General features: G+C 45.0%; 1 long non-coding RNA gene across 1 annotated transcript in view; it reads left to right on the top strand.

Moving 5' to 3' along the window:
• The window catches only part of LOC142568034 (uncharacterized), a 68,054-nt gene that overhangs the window by 49,629 nt on the left and 890 nt on the right, over positions 1-17,535 (top strand). The window lies entirely within an intron of this gene.

Below are 17,535 nucleotides of genomic sequence, written 5' to 3'. Positions count from 1 at the left end.
GAATGATACTCCCATTGGCACTGTGAGAGCACAGAAATTTGCAGTCAAGAGGCCGTAGTGGCTCAGCCTCTGTGCCAAATGTCAAATTGTTTCAGAAGAAAAAATGCATACTAGCGAATTAGGTATGCATTCACATCTGCTATTCAAATCCACACATCACAAATAATCTTTCATTCCTTGGTACATTGCTCACCATTGTACCGACTTTGTTTCAGCGCTGTGTGTTTGCAGTAATATAACCTGGAAAATCAAAGCTGTGGTTATTCAGCACACTGAAAGCAACTTTGTGTGTGGGTTAGATAACATAATGCTCCTACATATGGGTCAGCTTAGTATTATCAGCCGCTTTGTTTGCTAGTTCACTGTTACGCCTGAACTATACGGTGTCACTGGATAATGCAGTATTCCTGCAGGCACGCTAGAACAGCTTGGCTATACACAAACAACCGTTTACATCGCACTTAAATTAAGGTGGTGTAGATTTGCTGTCACAGTGTGCTTATAAGCATAACTGCCGAGCATTCAAAAAAGTGTTTGAATTGTAAGGGTGGATGCTCAGGTTTGCAGGTGTGACGTTTTCCATTTCTAGTGCAAGGACACATCGATGGACAGGAAGGATACCGCACAAATGCTCGTGTTGGGACCTCGCAGTCACAATGCAAATAGTTTTCTGTGGTTTTTAGCTATAAACATGTGAAGCAATCTGTAAATTCAAAACTGTATTAAGTAAACTGAGACACCATGAAAAGCAACATAACACTAAGGTGTACACATTTCTTTGTCACATCGGCTTTTTGTGGTGCAGGTCATATATGTATACACGCTATTTGTAGCTGAAAACAGCATGCATCACATTTAGAGCTCAGAATGTTCAATGGAAAAGATTTTTAATGTGTCAGGCATACCAATGCTTTGCACACAGATAGCTATGTTTGGCACAACTTGAGTTGCCCATTCATAAGGGACTACTACATGCAAAATCCGTTTTGCACCTCTCCTTCGATATTCTACCGTCTGACACAGAAGTACAGACTGGAATTTTTCTTTATGTCAATATTTAAAAGGCAAACAGATTTTTGGCATCACAGGTCTCAATCTTCCACACAGGGCACTTATTGCATGTTCTGAATGTGCATTAATTGCTGATGGTATATCTTCTAATGTGAAAATAGTTTATTCGACATAGTTTTACCTGTATATTTTTGAACTTACCCATAAGTTCTCTGCCCTGCTTGTATATACCTCTTTGAGTGCTGGTATCTGTGGTGTGCATTAATTAGCGCAGTAAAGGTTGTGAAAGCTGTTAATTCATAAAGTAGGAAGCCTATCCAATATAAACAAGAAACTTGCAGACAAGGTAATCGCGACAAACCAGCTGAGATGGTGGTACTATTTTACTTGTTTTCGCTTGTGAAAGCACAAGTGTTCCCACTTGTGCTGTTGGATGGTTGTGACCTATATGCTCGTGAAGGTTTGGGTCATTCGCATTTCAAGGAATGAGTAACTGCTACATACGTTCAACATCTTTTTCTGCCTATATCAATGACTTAACTATATGTGGCAGTTTTAGCTGTGTAATTATTGGTGTAGCTGAAGTGATGTATCACACATAGTTTCCGCACACTACCCGATTGGCGAAAAGCATGCAGGAATTGGTCTTTGAGCTATTGGTTCAGTGTTGGCTTTCCACTAAACTGATTGCTGAAGAGGCAGATTTCACTTCGAAAGGCCCATGTGAAAATTAGCCTAGAACTCATGACGCCAAGTACAGTCACCATGTGTGACTAAAGAACAACACATGACACAACAATGAGCAGTGGAATTAATTTCACAAGTATACAATGAATTGCAGCTGCATTCAGTATTTCACTGCTGGTATACTAAACACAAACCTTTACATGAGTTGTTTGGATGGCATAATCAACAAGATCCCTCTAATAAGCTATGGCAAAAGCTAAATAAAAAGCTGCTACCTCAGGTACTGCATTGGCATAAAATATGCATACTCACATGCAGTGGATACAGGTCCTAAATTGGTTTGCATACAGGTATGAAATGTAACTGCACCATGCGATAAAATTTCAATAAGATCAGCTGAATACCACATAGCACATCTTTAATGGGTATAGTTGGTACAATGTTCCTTGATATTAGAAGTTGTGCTATTTTATTCACACACATACACGTAAATGCAAGGTACACATACATTTGTGTTTACGCGTCACTGTGTGCATCAAATGAATAGCGCCACTTATACAACAAGCCATAAAGACAAATAATTTTTTCGTACCAGTGTAATTCCTATTAGCTACGCAGCGATTTTTTTCTCACATGCAGCAACTCAACTCCATGCATAAGTTAAACTGATGTTGCTAATCTAAGCTAGCCATGGGTGTCATGTCCAGAATATTATAAAATATAGAAGCGACCATATGTATGGGCCTAAAATTGATGGTTTGACAATACCTGATCTGGCTGGGTAGTAAATTTCTGTCAAAAAAGAAAAATTCAGCACACTGACAAAGCAGTGTGGCTAACATAATATAGGGACCAGACACTCTGCCGCCAGAGTCACTTGAAAATTTTGCCAGCAATTCGTCCTCATTGGCTGGTTTCAATCACATAACTAATGCCGACACAACTGTGAAAATTTGTGTTCAGGGTAAACTCATAGCAGCCAATAGGCACGTTTGATATTGTGATAGCAGCTGACTTCTCAGGAGCAATGCACTGTGGCCATGAACATGCTAAAGAATGACAAGAGGCGAAGTCCCCCTTTCCATAGTCTGGCAGCGCAGCTGAAAACGGTTCAGTTAGTGAGTGGAACCGTGGCCTGTACAAAATAGAGATCAGTAAGATAGCCACTTATAGCGTCCAACATCCTACACCCACGAATGATGGGTAGCAGTAAGCTTACTGGCAGATGAAAGTGCACCGGAAAAACATTTAATGGGCGTACTTTGCAGGCCCAAGTCAGTTTAATGCACATTATTTGTTAATGGCTGTTGGCAGAATGAACACGAGGAAAGAAAATAAAGCACTTATCAGGCATACAATGCTGGTACTTGACTATTGTTCGCTTTAAACTGAAGGCTCATGCCAAAACAGGCGACACGAACCAGATAATCAAATAGGGTGGATAAACAAAGTAACGGCAACTTTCGCTTACCCAATTCTGCCTGCATCAGTAACGTGACCATGCCTAGCCAGTGAGGAAGAACTCTGGGCAAAATTTCATTCACGCAGTTCTGCTGGCTGCTAGTAGGATATTATATAACACCATACCTGTGACACTTACTTACTTGTTACAACTCGTCCTACGTGTTCATTTTTACATTCATATTGTTTTTTGTCAGCAAACGTAAAATTTTTACCTAATAAGGTGGAAGTATCCAGTTCTTACCTATAACGTATTCATCTGCCATGCCACTGGTGTCTTCACAAAGAGACTCTGTGCTTAGTCACTAGTCAAAAACAAGCAGCTCGGATTTTTGGGCATGTAAGCCGCTTGCATCACAAAATATAAAACAATTTACTTCGTGAAATCTAGAAATTCTTCCTCTTCACACTAATGTCCACATTATGAAAATCAAGGCTGCCAGAAATCTGCATTTATGACATTAGTACTCTCACGCGCGTCCACATTTCATGACAGCGCTGAACGTCTTGACGTATGCAATTATTATGATGTTCCCTAATTTCCCCCCACCGATAGAAGCATCTTAAACCCTGCAGTAACAACTTTTGAAAGAAACGATAGATGTACGAAGCAGAAAAGGCCGGTGTGATAGGGCTTATCTATCGGGGTACTACATAAGAAAATGCAATCGGCAACACTTATGCCCAGTTCACTTCTGAGCACACAAACATCGCGTAGGTCGACCACTTCGACACCCAGTAACGCTGCAACACATCGCACATATATATCACGATTTGTAGCTTGCAAACGCACTTCATAACAGCAAGAACACAGCTCGAACGCCGCGGTCACCACGGCGCATCGCAGCCGGCAAAACGACTCGCACGTTGAATGGCAGCGATAACGAGGCAATAAGAACTTATCGCTACTGATCGTATCATTACTTCTGAAAGTTGCGAGGGCTGGCGTTCACCACTTCGCGGCAATGATCCGCATAAGCAGAACAGAAACCAATCGTGTTCGCTGGGTGCGCTAATCGGACGCTGCTTATTTCGCTACGCCTTGAACATGTGTGCTGCTCAGAATGCACGTGTGTGTGATGGAGTTCTCGTCTACGACGCACATGCGAAGCATGGCACAAGAAATCACGAAGTCGACGGCTTCAAATATTTCTTCCGATGCTCTCGTAAACACAACAAACACTTCCTGCGCTCCGTCTGTTTCTGTTGGCGATCGCATGCACTGATTAAGCCTGGAAGGGTACACCGGCTTGCTGCTTTCGATGACTATCTCCGTGGGTGCCAGATAACTCTAGTAAAAATTACAAAAAGAAGAAAAATAGACTGTTTCAGACGCGGCTGTAGCTTAGGCCTTACGACCCCGCTTCGAGCATGCGCCATGTTTCCTGTGACGACAGCCGCACCCTCCGCATCGGACCAGCCAATGAGAGACGAGCAGGCGTGCGGACGGGAAAGTTGCGACCGCTCCTCGCTCTCCACTAGAGAGCCATCAGCGCACATGCGGACGAGGGCGAGGCGGATGGGCGGATTGACTATGTACGGGCCCTTACTGGCCGCGAACTTGCGATTTCGCCGTGGCCGTGCTCCGAGGAGGCACATGACGTCACACCGCGTTTCTCGTCGTTGCGCTCGCCTCCGCTCGCTTCGCCAGCTGCGTCGCGTGTCTGATAACCTGACGGAGGATTGAAAAGGAGAGCTCGCGTGCGCCGCAACCACAGTTGAGGCGGGGCAGTATGGACGGCGACAATTCTGGTAACAGGAGCAGGCCTGGAATCGACATCGGAACGACGAACAGCGCGCCGGACGACTGGCTGAACGCCGCAACGTAGCTAGACAACCACACTAACCTGGACTTGCAATCAAGATTAACCAAGGCTAACCATGCTATGCCTTAGCTTTCGCTACGCATATCCTGGCATAGCTGAGCTAAGCCACTGCGACTTTCTTTTATTTCATGCTTTTTCTTCATTTTTAGAGCGGAGCTCTTAGGCGGCCGTTCCTGCGTTTAGCGTAAGGTATTTTCGTTCGTGCCCCCTTAGGGCCTTGTGGGTTGCTTATGGAGCGCATCGTATCACGCGTTACAGACAGACGGACAGATTTCCCAGGGAAGCAGCTCTCGAATTATTACGTTTCAAGACACTGGTGCTGTTAGCCACGCTTTGGTGCACAAAATTACCAGTGTGAGCTGGCCATGTGAAGTTCCGCACTTAACATAGAAAGACTCGTGGTGGGAGTGCCAGCTGTTATTAGAACAACGTCCCCCTTTCCACTCTGTTTCCGGTGGCTGGCGCCGCGCATCGCTCATAGCTGGGTTCGAGGCCATCTGACAGGTCCTCCTGCGTGCCCGCTCATATTGCTCACGATAGTACAGCATTGCGTGATGGGACTGCTTGCGGGACCCGTATACTCTTGCACGCTCTCGAACGAACGCGAGCGCCAGCAATTACGCTGGAATCTGGTGTAAATAGCCGACGCGCTTTACTCGTGTGTAACATTTCCAGCGACTGTGCTCGTCGTTCCCGTCGTGCTATGAGTGTTATCTCTGTTTATGCGGCACGAGTGCGCCAAATACAGAGTTGGTTTTTATGACCCACAGTTGCCATTGCCTAGCATTTCGCCGCCACTACAAAGTCACAACATGCACCGAATATCCCGATGCCATGTTTTATTCCTGCCTACATTATAGTCCATTGACAAAGGACACCTAACCTGCCATCCCTTCAGAAACAATACGTGGGATTGGTAAAATGAATGGCGTACCAATACGCAGCACAGTTAGGTAAAATGTAATAGAGGATGGGCGAGGCCTAAAGTATGTTTTTGTAATTAAATCTCGGAAAGAAAGCCATTCACAATGGAGCATGACCACAAGCGCACGTTATTTATGCGCACAAACTGAATGCGCCTAAAGGTGACCGGCAGTTCATCTTTCTTTCTTTCTCTCTCGTACAACACTCTTACTATGACGTAGCTTGTGAAATTTAACCTAGGAATTCTCTAGGTCAAATTAACCAAAACAACAAAGTTCACTTTCCCTTATCCCTGAATCATCTCTAGTTATTACTGATTCAATAATTTCGTGCTGAATAATAACATATTCTTACTAAATCTTTGCTATAGCTGCGGCAAACAAACACGCACTCTTCAGGCATGTTTTTGTTGAATACATTACCTTTCTGTACTAGCGTGCGACAGACAGGCAGATAACGAACTTTATTTGATCCGGACGAGCTAATGTCAGGACCCTCTGGCAGGAGGTTATTGTAGCCTCTGGCCGTGCCCACGTAGAGGGCAGAACGCCATGACGATCCGCCCTTTCCTGGGCCCTCTGGATAGCCCGGGCTTGGTTTCGGAGCACCGCGCTTCTGACAGCTTCATCCCATTCGGCTTCGCAGGAGAGAAGGCCGTTAGGCAACGCGAGACAACGCCAGAGCATGTCAGCCATAGAGCAAAAAGTTTCACTGCAGCAGGGACAACTAGCGTCCACATCCGAGTATATTCTACTGAGGAATCCCCTTTCATAGTAAAATATTTAGCGCGCACAATTGACAAGGACAGAGTGAAGGGGGACACACGAGCTCGTGTATCCCTCTTCACTGTGTCCTTGTCAATTGTGCGCGCTAAATATTTTACGATGAATTCGTACCAACTCGCCCAACTATCAGTTCTGCTGAGGGATCCCCGCCACGGAAAAGATCCCGTCTGAAACATTCTGAGAGTAGCTGACTGGCCTCTACTGGCCTTCGGATGAAGAAGATACTAAAGTTCGAAAAGCCATTTTTTAGAACTAGAATATTTTCTAATATGTGTCCTGGAATGAAAAGGTTAATGTTTTTCAACGCCTAGTTTTTACTACATGCAGTACGAATGTACAACATTTGGAAGACGCTTAAGCTACGCCTTTAAGAGTGGAACGCGATAGCATTCAAAGGTCCCTCACAGCTTCTTCCCGGCAAGTGCAGCGTACGTAACCGCAATGTTTACCGGGAAACGCTGGCGGCGAACGCTGTGCTCGAAGGCGGGATTCCTGGCCGAAGCGTGGCCTTTTGCAGGGGCCGCGATGGATGGATGCGATGACCGTCCAACGCCGCAGCGGTGGGTTCACCACCAAGCTCTTGGTATTATCCTGCCTACCTAGGTTAAACAATAAAAAAAGAAAAAAACACTATGAAGTCTCACAACCAAATTTTCTGACCCCCTATTGAGAACACTGCTTTTGTACGCCTCCGTTATTTCGCCGTTTCCCTACTTCCACCAATCTTTTATTCGCCTCTTACTAATCTTTATTGCGGACATGTTTACTTTTTCCCCTGTTCTCGTTGAACTCAAAGGCATCCAGGAGGCCAGTGGTTCCTAAATTTACCGCTGGGCAGACGTCTTCAGATTATAATAAAACATGCTCCAACGTTTCCCGAGCTTTGCCGCAGCACGCACTTGCTTCTTCCTTCTGATATCCCGCTTTATGGGTGCGTGTTCTAAGGCGTCCCGATCTCGCTTGGAAAAGTAAGGAGCTTCCGTTTGAGTTATCCTAAATTGTTTCTTTCTTTATTTTGTTTTTTCCTCTGAAGTAGTTACTCATGGCAGGTTTGTTTTCCATTACCGCCACCCATGGGATTATTTCAGCCTCTCTGACTTTCCGCTTGACGTTCTTTGTTGCTGTGTTGGCCACCCTACAGGCCGTATTCTTGCTGGTAAGCTTCCTAGTTCTTTTCCTCCACTGTGAATCAAGGTATTTTTTTTCCTGTACAGATACCTCAACACTCTCGCAGTCAATTTACTTCTTCCACATTCCTCAATCGTTCTTCGTAATTAATTTTACTGCGAGCTTCCTTCACTTCAAAACTAGTCCAGCCCATATCACCCTGCACAGCTTCATTTCTAGTCTTCCCGTGAGCGCCCAATGTGAGGCGTTCCACTGACCTTTCGTTCCCATCGAGTCCTGATTGCACTACTAATTTAAAGCAAACAACCACGTTTCCAAAAGTAACTTCTGGAACCATTACACCTTTCCACAAACCCCGGAGCATCTCGTACTTATTGTATCCCCATAGCGCTCTGTGCTTCCATTGTGGCTGCATTTCTCTTCCGCTTCACTCTTATTGTTCTTTCCTGTGTTTCCATATATATGTTGCGTTCGTTTATCCATATACCAAGATATTTATATTCTGTTACCCGAGTTATTTCCTGACCCTGTATCTCCGATGTATGTTCACTGTTTTCATTGAATACAATAACATCTGATTTTCTAACACTAATTTTCCAACCTAAACTGTTGCCTTCCTGTCCACAGATATCAGCCAGGCGTTGCAAATCAATTTGCTTGTTAGCTAACACCACAATGTCGTCCCCGTAAAATAAACCTGGAAGCTGCTAATCTACTACTGTACCCGCATGTCTTTATGAGAGATTAAACCCGATATTACTTCCTTCTAGTGCCTTCTGCATCCTCACCATGTGCATCATAAACAGCAGTGGGGATAAAGGGCACCCCTGCCTGAGTCCCTTGTTGATATCAACTTTCTCCGCGCTCCTCATCTCTTCCCATTCAAAGCAAATGGTATTTTCTAGGTAAATCTCTCTCAAAAGCTGTAGACAATCATCACCTAAGCCTTCCCCTCACAGAATGTCTCGCAAGATGTTGCGGTCTACGTTGTCATAGGCCCCTGTAATGTCAAAAAGGCCAAATATAATGGTCTGATTTCTACTTTTCATATCTCTATACACTGAGTAAGAACAACCAAGTTATCATCAAAACGCCTACCTGTTCTGAAGCCATTCTGAAGTTCTCCCAAAATGCCATTATTCTCTATCCATGCTTGCAGCTTTGATTCGATTGCCTGCATTGCTAGCCTGTATATTACTGATGTAATGGTCAACGGTCTATACGAGCGAATTCTATCTTTCTTCTCCTTATCTTTATCAATTAAATTCATTCTACTTTGCCGCCAACTGTCTGGTATTTGTCTATCTTTTAAACTTTCTTCAACTGCTCTCACCAGAGCTTCCTTACTTTTTGGTCCTAGTTCATTAATCAGCCGAACTGGAACCTCGCCTAGCCCTGTGGCTGTGCGCTTAGGAATTTTCTCTTCGGCTTTCTTCCAGTCGAAATTTGTCAGCACCAGCTTCTTTTCGACCTGGGATCTCTTCCATGCTCTTTTTTTTTCTTCAAATACAACCTTGGCATTGTCTTGGAAAGATTCGGCTGTTATTTTTCGGACGTAATGTATTGCCGCTTCCGCTTCCAGTGTGTTTCCATTTTCGTCTAGGTTATGTTGTTGCATTGTTGTTGACTTCCTGCCTAATAATTTTGTGGTTCCAATATATTCTAGGTGCGGCCTTTGTTTTCTCACATATTTCTGACAACCAACGTTCACATTTATCTTTTATCTTTGCTTGCACCAGTATTTGCACCATAGAGTTTTTCTCCCGGTATGTTTCCCATTTAGTGGTTAGTTCATCCTGCGGCAACTGCGCCTTCTTTGTCTGCTTGTGCTCTTGGGATGCTTTCTGTCATTCGGCGATCGCTTCTCGTATTTCCCTGTTCCAGGGGCTTTTCGGTTTTTATTCCTTTCCAACGAACATGTTTCTCTTTCCGTATTTCTGTCGTTATTACACTTAAAAGCTCACTGTATTCCCATTCTTTACTCGGCCATTTGCTAAGTTCTTCCTCGACTCTAGTGACTATATTTGTTATTTGTACAGCGTTAAAATTTGGACTGGCGATTTTGCACTCCTTGCTCTCTTTCCCAACTACATATCCCGTTTTCAAAATGATGCGTTTATGGTCACTCCATATGCTATACCCTTCTTCATCAATGACCATTTCTCTCAACTTATCATGAATTCCTTCTGTCATCAGACAGTAATCAATAGTTGATTGCCGTTTTCCCACTTACCACGTGATCTGTCCTTCTCACTTAGGCCCTGTATTCACGATAACAAGGTTATGTTGCTTACAAAGGTCTAGCATTGGCTCCCCGTTGTTGTCGGTATAGCCACTTAACTCCTGTATGTGGGCATTCATGCTGCCTATTATGATAATTTCATAATCATCCCGAAACCTTTAATATCAGCACTTATGCATTCCACTAACTCGTTATTCTTCTCTGTGCGATTATTTCCGGTCTACAAATACGTAACGCCCAGCCAAGTTTCTTTCCTACTCATTGTACCTGATAACCAAAGATGCTCTTGACATATTGAATTTACTCTTTTTCATTTGGCTGTCTGATGGATGAGCATTCCGACTCCCCCTCAATTTGTTTCCGACTTAGTTCTGTTGCACACTTCCCAAACATAGTTCTCAATCACTGCCGGCTCTTCCGAGTTTCTGAGGTGCGTTTCTGTAACGCCCTATTCTTTATTTAACTTCATTAAAACTTCTATCTGGGCGAGTTGGTGCATACTTGACATAAAAATTGTAACAGCGCAAACACATGCAACCACTAAGTACCAAGGACGAGACGCAAGCGCTCTATTTAACTGCTCCTCAATCTCTGCCCACTTTTCCGTTCTTCTGCCGCCCTGCATGTTTATGTAGCCTATTGCATGGCGAGCTCTCTTTCTTGCTTTCCTCCTTTTGCTGTTATTGACGGCGATGCTATACTGAGGTTCCCTTAGGGGGCCTTCTTCATTACTACCTACTCTGGCCCCCTGAGCGCCTGTGGGCCCCATAAAAAAGCAACAGCGCGACCAGCAAGTCGCCAGCCCTCTTCTCGTGCAAGTCTCCAATTGCAGTGAATCCCGTCTCCTTTAAAACAGCCACGCCTTCTATCTTCCCTGTTTACTTCGACAACCTTGAAACCTTTCTCTCGGCTCATTTTTCATATCGTCTCATTAGCAGCCACTATAGCTCATTGTACGTGACTGTCTTGTACAGGCACCTCCGGCACCGCGCACACCACGATCTGCACCTGAGGGGACAGCTCGCGCAAGTCGTCCATCCCTTTCGGCAAGCGCTGGGCTAGTCCTGTCCTTGTTGTTTAGGACGTCATTTAGCCCACCTGCTACTATGTCAAGGTTGCGCACGTGGGCATCTTCCGCGAGCTTTGCTTTTGCTCGCTCCATGACAGAACCCAGCGTCCGCCTTCGAAATGTCCCACCGCCACTATTTTATCGCTTTTCACCCTCTCCACAATTGCTTCTGAGCACCTACCTCGGTTTGAGTCGCCGGCGATAATCACCATTTCATTCTCTCCTACCTCTCCCTGCTTCCCTTTGTCCCTTTCCGCGTGATTCCAACTTAAAAAAATAAATTATGGGGTTTTACGTGCCAAAACCACTTTCTGATTATGAGGCACGCCGTAGTGGAGGACTCCGGAAATTTCGACCACCTGGGGTTCGTTAACGTGCACCTAAATCTAAGCACACGGGCGTTTTCGCATTTCGCCATGATTCGAACTTGACAAGGGGCATTGACCCATGCGCTCCTGCTTTTTCCGTATGACGCTCTTACCATCTGACCCCTAACCACATTGCACGCATTCCACGTACTTTGCTGGCTTTCCCTCTCCACTCACGTCCGCGGCCTGCGTTCCACTGTCACGACCATTCTCGTTAACAATGTCGGCCCTGTTCAGCTTTTCCTCGGCTGCTTCAAGTCTTTTTTTCCACTACCTTCCGTGCAACACGCTCCCCATTTAGCTCATTTTGAGCTCTTCAACCCTGTTAGACAAGCTCTTCCTGGAAAGCCTCCATTTTCTGCGTGTGTGCGCATTGGCTCGATTCCTTCTCCATTCTCATCGGTCGCCTCATCTGCCTTGAGCGACTCCACGCACACCGCCCGCTTTCCCGGCTTTCTTGCCATGTATTGCACGGCTTTTTCTAGTGCCAATACTATAATACTACAATGTTGCAGAGCACGTACCTTCTGGCAAAAGCCGATATGCACAGGATTAAATCCTTAAAATGTCGCAATGTAACTCTCACCAATGTTTTAAAATCATTCAATGCCACAGAGACTTAAGGGATGACACGTTCTCGCATATGTTTAACCGCGCGGCCGCGCGCTCACTTTGCTACCAACGCACACAGTAAGATCACTAATAGCTATTAGTCTTGCCATTCCAAGCTAGTATTTAAAGGCAATAAAGACTCAATGTCCCAACCGGTTGCACGTGTTGGAGCACGTGGCGCGAAAGGACGCTCTGGCTATATTGCAAAACCAAATGTACATGAAACACACCCGCGCACACGAAAAAAAAGAGAGGCTAAAAAAAGAAAAGAAACTACCCAATGAATATTTAAAGGCTAAAAAATCTGCAAATCAAAAACAGAAGCAAGCTCAAAGCATGCACAAAAGCTTGATTTCATCGCCGCCACGGAGCTCTAGAAAGCACGTCCATCCGCCACAATATCTGAAGCCAGTCGCATGCGATGTGGCGGAGGCGAGCGCCATCTGGAACTCTTTTAAGGAAGAGGCCCGGGCGCCCTGCTTCGTGGACTCTGACACATTTACGCGCCGGCGTGCGCAAATGGCGGATGTTGTATACAATATGTGCTTTGTAGAAACGCTGGAAAAGGGGCTTGTTTGAGTTTTCGCCTAGCAGGATTATGTTTTCTCGTATATTGAAATTACAATGTCAGAGCTACGATTTCTATATGTAGTGTGTAGGTCGTAGCTTACGATTTTTCAACGTATTTTAGCTTGAGAAATTCAATTGGTTCATTGGACTGCTTGCGTCATATGAACAGCCTGGATATTTCTGGTCCGAAAATACTCTTATCGATGCGACGTCAGACGCCGAACGCCGGATTTTCTCCTACACGAGCTTCTTAATGCTTTCGCGTTAATAAGCGTTTATTCGCTGTATTTATGTACATTTTTTTCATCTTGTTGCTGCGCCTGTATTACCGTTAAACATGGTTTAGTTTCTGCCTTTGTTATTTTTTTATTCAGATTAGCAATTATTTCGTACTCGAGGAATTTTGACGTTGTCTATCCATCTATCTCCAAATATGACAGATATATATATATATATATATATATATATATATATATATATATATATATATATATATATATATATATATATATATATATATATATATTGGTCATTCTCTTTTGCCTAGTCTCCTAGTCTATCCGGCCTATTATGCCAACACAGCGGCCCAAATTACCTGATCACTTGGGCCGCTGTGCTCTTGGTCGTGATGCCTATCCTTGTCATTCCTGCTTTTTAATCCGACACTGGTGATGCCATCGTCGTCACACAGCCACCGTAATACCATTACGGTCATGCCGTCGTCATACCGCCTTCGTCGTTCCAAATACGTCAGTTTTCGTCATTCTATCATAATTATGATCTCCTCATTCAGCGGGGAGTATGTCGCCGTTGTCTTTCCATTGTCACCATAGCGTCGTCGGCAGACATTCCAGCACACTGTTGGTGTCGTGAAAGATAAGCAAACCGAGCTTCGAGCATCTAACTGGTGTCGCCATGATCTACGGATAAGCAGGATCTTTTTCTTGTTACTGCCTCGTGTCATAAGCGCTGGTGGAAAGAACGCTGGAGCGAACGTTTCGACAAAGGTGCTTGTCTTCATAGGGCAGCTACTGCTTTCTGTGCAGCTTTTCTACGTACGCGTGGCTCGCTGTTTCTCAATTGGGGGGCAGGGAATCAAACCGGAATGCGGGATAGGGCAAGAGAAGCCCAAGTGTTAAAAAAGTAGCGCTAAAACTAATCTCTCGATGAGTGTGGACGGTAATGCGATTAGCATTTGAGGAATGTGGCGACACGCCGTATTCCTCAGGTCAAGTTTGTCTATTTTCGGAGACATCCGTTGCTTCCACTATATGTGACGTGTTACGTTATCGTAGCACTTTGCTGTGGCCCTCGCTTGCCAGGGTCGCCCAAGAGCATGGCGGCATGACGCCGACGCAAGGAGGACGATTCAATGACGAAGAAGGAATGACGTTGATAGAGCGACAAACGCGCTATGACGACGAGGCAATAATGACATTGAGATAACGATTGCTAAATGATTACAACAGGAAGACGAAGCTGGAATGACGATGGCACAACCATGACGACGTAATATAGGGTGTATGATAGCGACTGTCGACGACTGCGCAATGACGACGATGACATGACAACGGCGTGATATTCATGATTGAGGGACGGCAGAATAATTACGATGGCGACGAAAAAAGGAAAGGTTTCAACAGAACGACGAAGGAGGTGTGACTGCGACGGCATGGCCACAATGCTCTGGCGACGACACTGTTGCGCCGACGGCGTGACGAGGGCAGCATCACGAGTGTCGGATGACAAAGCTGCAATGACGATGCAGTGACCACGGCGGCATCGCGACCGCCAGTACATGCTTAGTGGCCCAAGCTATTGGACAACTTTGGCTTCTTGGACGGCGTAGAAGGCGGGAGAACGACGGTACGGCGATGACGAAGTTAGGATGACGACGATAGAACGGCCACAAGCCACTTGGGCGACTGGGCCGGCATGACAGGCAAACTGCAGGGTGTTTCGGCGAGACACTTTCAGAGATTTCGAAATGTTGCATGTGGCAGAGAGCACAATTGTAGTCCATGAGCTGGTATACTCGGAGGCGGACATTACTTGCACAACAAATAGAAATGCATAATCAAGTAATGAACAAAATTTAGCTAATAATATTCTCCCTTATTACCTAATGGCGCATATGGTAATTTACTAATTCTAGCCGGGGCGTTCGCATTGCGGATCCACTTGGTACGAGTTGTCAGGATGACACCAGTTTCGAGATATTATATACCGAACATTGCAGAGAAATGAATCGGCGTTCCAGTTACTTCCTTAACAATGCCTCGCTTTATGGATTGAAGTGCAAAGTAACTGGAACGCCAATGCGTTTCTATGCAAAGTTTGGTATTTGATATCTCGAAACTGGTGTCATCCGATGAATTCGTACTAAGTAGATCCGCGTTGACAACTCCTCAGCGGGGATTTGTAGATTGAAAAAGGTGCCATTATGCGATTAGTTAAAAACTCAATTAATGAATTTTTATTGTTTAGTCGGTTATGCATTTAAATTTATGGGCAAGTAATGTCCGGCTCTTCGAGTAGACCAGCTCATGGGCTAGAATGGTGCTATCGGCGCCAGCCAATCTATAAAAGAAATGCTGGAAGTGTTCGCTGAAACACCCAATATACAACGTGTCTCATGTATCTTGTGCTACCCGCCGTGGTTGCTCAGTGGCTATGGTGTTGGGCTGCTGAGCACGAGGTCGCGGGATCGAATCCCGGCCATGGCGGCCGCATTTCGATGGGGGCGAGATGCGAAAACACCCGTGTACTTAGATTTAGGTGCACGTTAAAGAACCCCAGTTGGTCAAAATTTCCGGAGTTCCCCACTACGGCGTGCCTCCTAATCAGGAAGTGGTTTTAGCACGTAAAACCCGATAGCTTTATGCAACTTGTGCCAAGGATTTAAAAAAAGTGGGTAGCCGCAGCTCAATGAAACCAACGGCATATCGTTTACCGTCATATGGCGCTCTTTAGAGTATTTTTTTTATATTCCGCCTAATTAGTTAAATAAGGTGTGTTATGCAAAACCTTTATGTTGACTTTAGGGCACTGCGTTTCGTTGTGTTGTAGAAGGGGTTCAGAAACGACATATCCAATATTTTTCGCAACGTACATGCTGCGTAAGGATTTTTTTTTGGTGTTTAAAGAAGGCCCGCAAAATATGAAATAAAACCACGTGACTGCGCTCGTGCTGTTGAAAAATGTGCTTACTGCTCTCTACTGTGTGTTTCGGCACTGCGGTTGGCACGGAACGCTGCAGAGCTGATTGCGGATAGCCGCCTGCTCAAGGGGTGCGTGTGTGCAATACAGTTAGTCGAAAAGCTACAGCGAACAATCTGGGACATGATAGAAGCAGCGCTTTGCACAAACAATACCACGCGGTTTCAACCAAATCAACTTCCTCGCTTTTCTTTCTACGGCAGGTAGTACATTCGATCCATCGTTCGTAAAACGGGCATGTAATGCCCTCACCTCGCCCGTACATATCTTGCAGACAATTTCGCTATTTTTCAGTGGCTATGGTGTTAGGCTGCTGAGCGCAAGGTCGCGGGATCGAATCCCGGTCACAGCGGCTGCATTTAGATGGGGGCGAGATGCGAAAACACTCGTGTACTTAGATTTGGGTGCACGTTGAAGAACCCCAGGTGGTCGAAATTTCCGGAGTCCCGCACTACGGCGTGCCTCACAATCAGAAAGTAGTTTTGGCACGTAAAACCCCATGATTAAAATTTCGCTATTTGCAAACATCGAGTGTGAATCCTTCCCACCCCTGGCATAGACCGCTAAGTTCAGCGGGCAAAAAAGGACAACGACTATATTGTTCTAGCACTGTGTTACAACAGAAACTATAAAGAAACTCAGAACTTTACCTCTTGACGCAGTCACGGTTCTATAAAATTTGCCGCAAGTTATGCGACAAGTCATAGTAGCGTTGTGCTATTATTCGAGTTTTTTTTTCCTGAAAATGTAAAAAGACACTTTCCGTACATCTCAACAACTGAAAGACCCACTTTTATTTCGAGCTTCGTATACTGACAACGCACGTGGCCAAACGTTTTTTGGGGCTCACTGCTGTTGCCGAACCGCCCATTGAACAGCAACTTCCGTCGGAAAGTTGGGCGCGACCTACCCAGAGGCTCCGGTGGAAGGAGCGATGCCGAGTTTATGTTTCCGGAATGGCAGCAGGGGGGAAGCCAGTGCTGGCACCTATTTTGGCCCGTAAAGACGTGTCGAACTGAACTGAGATTAAGCTAATCTTTCTCTGTCAATATTAGAAAATAAAAGCTTGCTCTTTCCGGCAAAACTATTGTCATTGTCTGAGTGTGGACATCATGATCTACCACAAAGTTACCAAGGCGTTAAAGTTTCGTCATGAAATTTGTGGCAAGAAGAGACATCAAAAGAAGCGTCTCTGCGGCAAAATTGGCTGCATGACTGGAAGTGGGAAAAAGGACTGTTCTTCTCCACCACATGCTAACGTTATTCGATTGTTCTCGCAAGACGACCGTGGCCGGCTTCACCTTTACGACGTCATCTCTGCACCAAAGTGCTGTTTTTAAAAACTCCTCTATTTATTTAGTAAATTACTGTTTTGCGAACCGTCCCGAATTTAGCAGGGCACTGCTGACTTTTTCTCGGTATATGCCTGACGACCTTATTCGCGCTACTTATTTATTTCAGATACTGTCAATCCCAGTGGGATTATTACAAGTTGGGCATACATTATTTACTCAGAAATAGTGATAAAACGCGTTTACATAATTTCAACAATGATATTTGCAATTGACACGAAGCAGATATACACATATGGTAGGAAATAAAAGATGAATGGTCCATTGCATTTGACAAAAAA

Source organism: Dermacentor variabilis, unplaced genomic scaffold (assembly GCF_050947875.1).
Source record: "Dermacentor variabilis isolate Ectoservices unplaced genomic scaffold, ASM5094787v1 scaffold_16, whole genome shotgun sequence".
In the NCBI taxonomy this organism is placed as follows: domain Eukaryota; kingdom Metazoa; phylum Arthropoda; class Arachnida; order Ixodida; family Ixodidae; genus Dermacentor; species Dermacentor variabilis.
The sequence above is the reverse complement of the archived record's forward strand: the minus strand, read 5'-3'. Positions and strand labels throughout refer to the sequence as shown.